The following is a 5,993-nucleotide window of genomic DNA, read 5'->3' as shown; positions in this document are numbered from 1 at the left end:
CTTATTGCATAAGAGACTATCAGGAATTACCTAGGTTGGGAAGTTTAATACTTTTACTTTTAGGTTCCATGTCAAATTAAGCTGCACTAGGTTGTTTAATTAAACTGGCCAGAAAGGTCAAACTAGATAGTGTGCAATAGAAAACTTAAATTTTGGATGAAATAAACTTTTTTTTGGTTTCTCTTTTGGTTTCTCACAGAAGTTAAAGTTTTAAAATACAGAAAATAAGCTTTCTGAGCAGCTCATGTCCCCGAGATTGCTAAAATGCTTTGGAGATTTTAACTGAATCTAAGAAAAATCCAGAACAGAAGAGACTGCAAAAACAGAAGCTGCAGCAATGGGGGGATTAGTGCCAATGCATCAACAAAGAAGACAAGCAGAGATAGTGGAAGAAAATGCTCCTGTTTTTGAAGAACTAATATTTTATGCAGATGATCAGTCAACACAAAAGCAACTGTTGACTCTGTATAATCCCTATGCATTTGCCTTAAAGTTCAAAGTTTTGTGTACATATCAAATATGTATGTTGTCATTGATGCTGCAGTATAGCCTCAGTGTTGTGTGGATATTGTGATTCATCATAGAGATGTTTGATCCTGTCACTATGGTGTAATACACAAATTCTGTCTCCAGGTTTCTGAGCAAAGCCAGAGGAAGGCTTTAGGAAAGAAAGAAGTTATTGCTCCTCTTCTTCCATTTGCAAAAGAATAACAAAAGGAAGATGGGGGAGAAATAAAGGAACATTTAAGAAAAAGTTTATTTTTTGAGTAGCTGTTTCAACCAGGAAACAGAACTGTCTCCTCAGGGCCTAGTTTACTAACCATCTTCCTGGGATTGATGTGCATTGCAGCCTTAATGCTTCCTATGCTGGGGAAAGTGGAATTGTTGGGGATTGGTGTGCATTGCAGCCTTAATGCTTCCTATGCTGGGGGAAGTGGAATTGTTGGTACCTCTTTACCTCCATTAAGCGTGAATCAAAAATTGGTGACTGCTTATATTTTAGGTCTTATCACAATGACTATGCTTAGAACATGAACAAGGATTTCAATTGACTTCTGACATAATTGTATCTTCAAAATATCATGAATGCAGACATCTTCATGGAGAGTCGTCATGGTTTCCTGCTTCAGCAGTGCTTGAATGGAACCCAGTGCTTGCCCCTGTTGGCCGGCCACCCTGAGCAGCCCTCAGCACCGCTCCAGTGCCATGCAACTCCTGCCTCCTCCTCTTCTCAACCACCTGCCGTTACCACCACATCCCCATCACAGGTGTGCCAGAACTACAACCAGGACTCAGAGGCCACCATTAAGTGCCAGATCAACCTGCAACTCTACACCTCTTATGTCTACCTGTGACTTCTGTGGTCACCATGGCAGTACACGCATGTTGGGTTTACCTTTGCCTTTTCTATAAGCTGTGTCAACGCCCACCAAGTTCTTTCATTTGTACCATTCCTTCAAATAAGGTAATTTGGTACCCCCTACCTCCCCTAGTGTATATGTATATATCATGAATGCCAGCTGCCTTTTTCTCTATCTCACTCCATTAACATGCTATAAACTATGAATGATTTAAAATAATTGTAAATATATAATACATATTTTAAATTACTCTATAACTATTTGAAGTACTCTAGCACATTAAGTTACAGACACAAGGAAGCTCCTGAGTGACACCTATGAAATTATTTGAAGAAATTCTTTTTATATTAGTACTGATTGCACAGAAGAATTTAATAAAGCAACATTTGTTATTTTGCCATCCTCTTCAAGTTTGTTTTGATTATTAAGGCCATGTGTCCTTCAAACTTAAAGGCCTAAAAGAGCAAATTGACCAGCCTGAAAATGAAAATTACTTTTATTTCTTGGCAAAAAATAAAAAATAACAAAAATTTTTAAAATGCAGATTTATCTTTTACCCTGTATTCTGATTTACCTTAGTTCTAAACCAGATCAGCTTTATTCACATTTTTTTATCAAAATCTGATTTCTTTTTCAGTTTTTTAACAGTTCTATATGGAGTTATGTTGACTTTCAGAATTGGAAAATTCTAATTTTGAGTCTTAAGTGTCAAATAGATACTTAAGTTTCAGGGAAATACCAGGTTAAACAAAGAGCAAAGCATTTATTAAGGGTACTCAACCCTTCCAAATAAAATTTTTTATTGGGTTTCCTATTTCTGCAAAGTAGGTTGTTGGGATTTCAATTGGTATTGCATTGAATTGATAAATCAATTGGGTAGAATTGTCATCTTAACCATATTTAGCCTTCCAATCCATGAAGATTGTATGCACTTCCATTTATTTAGGTCTTCCGGATTTCTTCTTCTTCTTTTTTAAACCTTTTTTATTATACATTATAACATATGTACAAAGCAAAGAAATAAAAAAGAAATAGTTTTCAAAGCACTCTTCAAAAAGTGGTTACAGGATAGGTCCCAGAGTTTGTCATGGGCTACCATAAAATCCTATCATATTTTTCCTTCTAGTTGTTCCAGAATATAGGAGGCTAGAGGGCTTACATACTTTTTTATCATCACAGTCGACTTTTTTCCTTCTTTTTTTGTGTGAACAATAACATATATACAAAAAAGCTATAAATTTCAAAGCACATAAGTTGTAGAACATATTTCAGACTTTGACATGGGTTACAATTACACAATTTTATATTTTTACTTCTAGCTGCTATAAAATATTGGAGACTAAAAGAGATATCAATTTAATGACTCAGCATTCATATTCATTTGTTAAGTCCTATCTTCTATGTTCCACCATCACCTTTGATCTTTCCGTACTTCTCATTAGGGTTGTTTGGGCTATAGCAATTCTAAATTTTTGCTATTGGAAGGGTCTGTCACTAATGTGGGGTAGGGAGATGGAACTATCTGATGTTCTGGAGAGGCTGGGTTAGGTTTCAGGGCTTACCTGGAATAGGGACCCATCTAGAGGTTGTAGGTTTCTGGAAATTTACTCTAGTGCCTACAACCCTTGAGGAATCTTATATATTGCCCTAGGTGTTCCTTAGGATTGGCAGAAATGGTCCTGGTTGGGGATTGGCAGGTTATGACAGGTAGCCAGGTCTACCTGAAGCTTGCATAAGAGCAACCTCCAAAGTAGCCTCTTGACTTGATTTGAACTCTCTCTGCCAATGATACTTTATTAATTACACTTCTTTTCCCCTTTTTGGTCAGGATGGAATTGTTGATCCCATGGTGCCAGGTCTGGATACATCCCTGGGAGTCCTCTCCCACATCTCCAAGGAGACTTTCACCCCTGGATGTCATATCCCATGTAGGGGGGAGGGCAATGATTTCACTTGCAGAGCTGTGCTTAGAGAGACTGAGACCACATCTGAGCAACAACAGAGGTCCTCCAGAAGTAACTCTTAGGCATGCCTATAGGTAATCTAAGCTTCTCCACTACCTACATAAGCTTCACAAGAGTACGCTTCATGATCGAGGGCATGGTCTATTGATTTGGGTGTCCCTATGGTTTGACACAATATCAGAGGATTCCATGATGGTAAGGTTTAATAGTTCCATAGCCTTTCTCCCCTCCCTCAGGGGAATTTGACAACACTTTTTGATTATCTGCTTAATATACTCTAGGTGTATCCAGGAATTACAATAATCTATACAAGATTAAAGAACATCTTTCTTATTCTGTGCTTCCTGTGTTTCAGTTGTTCAAATGAGCTATACAGATAGGTTGAATTAGATTTGCACTACAGAAAATTTCAGTTCCAGATCAAATAAACCTTTCTTACATTGGTCTCAAGGAATATGTGTGGTTCTAAAATATAGACACTGACTTCCTTATTTCTGTGTTCTGAATTACTTTAACCCCAATTTGTTTGGTTTCTTTCTCATCTCTAAATACCAGGTTACATATATAAAATGGCCTCTCAAAATCCAGAAATAATAATCACCACTCTGGACTTAATGTGTCTGTTCTAAAGCTAACAATTTAAGCCCATTTTCTTATAAGCATTTTCTAAATGTGACCATACCATTGTTCTTTTTTTCTGGCTTATTTTGTCTCACCAAATGTCCCACATGTTCATTCACATCATTGCATGCTTCATGACTTTGTTCCTTTTTGTAGCAGCACAACCTTTGTTCATAAGTATACACCATCTGTTCTAGTTTGCTAGCTGACAGAATGCTATATACCAGAAATGGAATGGCTTCTAAAAGAGTAATAAGTTGCCAGTTTACAGTTTTAAAGCCAAGAAAATGTCCCCATTAAAACAAGTCTAAAGTAATGCCCAATCTAAGGCATCCAGGGAAAGATACCTTGGCTCAAGAAGGCCAATGAAGTTCAGGGTTTCTCTCTCAAGTGGAAAGGCACATGGTGAACACAGTCAGGATTTCTCTCTTGGCTGGAAGGGAATGTGGCAAACACAGCATCATCTGCTAGCCTTCTCTCCTGGCTTGTGGACTCTCTGCTTCAAGGTGCTGAAGCATTCTCTGCTCTCTCTGAATCTCCAGCTTTCTCCAAAATGTTTCCTCTTTTATAGGACTCCAGTAAATTAATCAAGGCCCAGCCAAGTGGGTGGAGACATGCCACCACCTAATCCAGCTTAACTACCATTCTTGATTAAATCACATCTCCAGGGAGATGATCTAATTATGGTTTCAAACATACAATACTGAATAGGGATTAGAAGAAATAAAATGGGATTATGATTAAAGCATGGCTTTTCTAGGGTACACACATCATTTCAAACCAGCACATTCCATCCTCTGGACCCTAAAAAAGACATGTTTTCCCCATATACAAAATGCATACATTCCATAACAATATCAGAGAACCTTAAACCATTTCAGTAACATTACAAATACAATACAAGGTTAAAACCAGTACAAAGTCTCATCAAAGTTAGTTACAAACATGGTCTGTACTCAGGCAAATTCTCCTCTGCCTCTGCACCTTTGAAAATTCACAAAAATTATTTGCTGCCAACATACAAAGGAGGAACAGTTATGGGATACATATATACATTCCCATAGGGAGGAAGGAACACAGGGGTCACCAGACCCATACAGTTTAGAAAATCCATAGGGCATGGTCCATTAGATTTCAAAGTCTGAGAGTCTTTTATCTTCGGGGTTTCTGAAAGGCCAGTCCCACTCTTTCTGAGGGTCTACGCAGAGGCCTGTCTCTCTCTGAATGCAATCTAAGTGGACACTGGGGAGACCACCTTTATCTTGGGTCTACCCTTTCCAAGGATCGGGGCTGCTCCCAGGCTTTCTGCCATCTCCAGGACACATGCTCAACCCCTCAATGTGGTGGCAGCCAGGCTCTCCCCAAACCCCAAGGAACGTGTTCACCCTCTCCAAGGCCTGAGGCAGCATGACTCTTCCACTGCACCGAGGTGGAAGGCCCATCCTTTGCCTTTGGGGCAAACTCACCATCTCTAAGTACTTGAGGGGGTCTACTCTCTTGGCCTGAGGCTTCCTGACTTCCGACCTCAGCCTCCATGGCTTTGCCTCTGAAGTTATTTTTCCTCCAACGTGCCCCTTCTCTGTCCCTCTCAGTCGCAATTGGCAGTGATTCTCTTTATACAGATCCCACAACACTTACATTGTCTTTCTACACAGCAACCTCAGATCTTGCCCATCAGACATGAGGAATTTCCAAAAATACTTCCAGGGTAACTCCATGTCCAATTCTGGCTTTCTCTGAAATGGCTGACTGGTTCCATGTCTGGCGAAATCATCACATGGAGCACTATTCTCTGGGGTGTCCCTTCCTTGGAAGCCCAGAATTTTCCAGAACATCAATTTCTTGTTTCTTTGTACTCAAGAGTTCAGTTTTCAGCTTACTCTCCCCTGTCACATTTCATATAAGCTGTGAGGAGAAACCAAGCTGTGCTTTCCACATTTAATTTGGTTATCTCTTCTGCTAAATATCCAAGTTCATAACTTTGAAATCTGCCATCCAGCCAAAGTCACTAGTCAATTTTGCCAGATTATCTGCTATTTTAAAAGAA

General features: G+C 39.1%; 1 pseudogene; it reads left to right on the top strand.

Annotated features, from left to right (window-relative positions):
- Nucleotides 1-285: 285 nt before the first annotated feature.
- Nucleotides 286-1,035, top strand: LOC143682580 (motile sperm domain-containing protein 1-like; annotated as a pseudogene).
- Nucleotides 1,036-5,993: the final 4,958 nt, after the last annotated feature.

Source organism: Tamandua tetradactyla, chromosome 5 (genome assembly GCF_023851605.1).
Source record: "Tamandua tetradactyla isolate mTamTet1 chromosome 5, mTamTet1.pri, whole genome shotgun sequence".
Taxonomy (NCBI): domain Eukaryota; kingdom Metazoa; phylum Chordata; class Mammalia; order Pilosa; family Myrmecophagidae; genus Tamandua; species Tamandua tetradactyla.
Note: the sequence above shows the minus strand (reverse complement) of the source record. Positions and strands in the feature narration are given on the sequence as shown.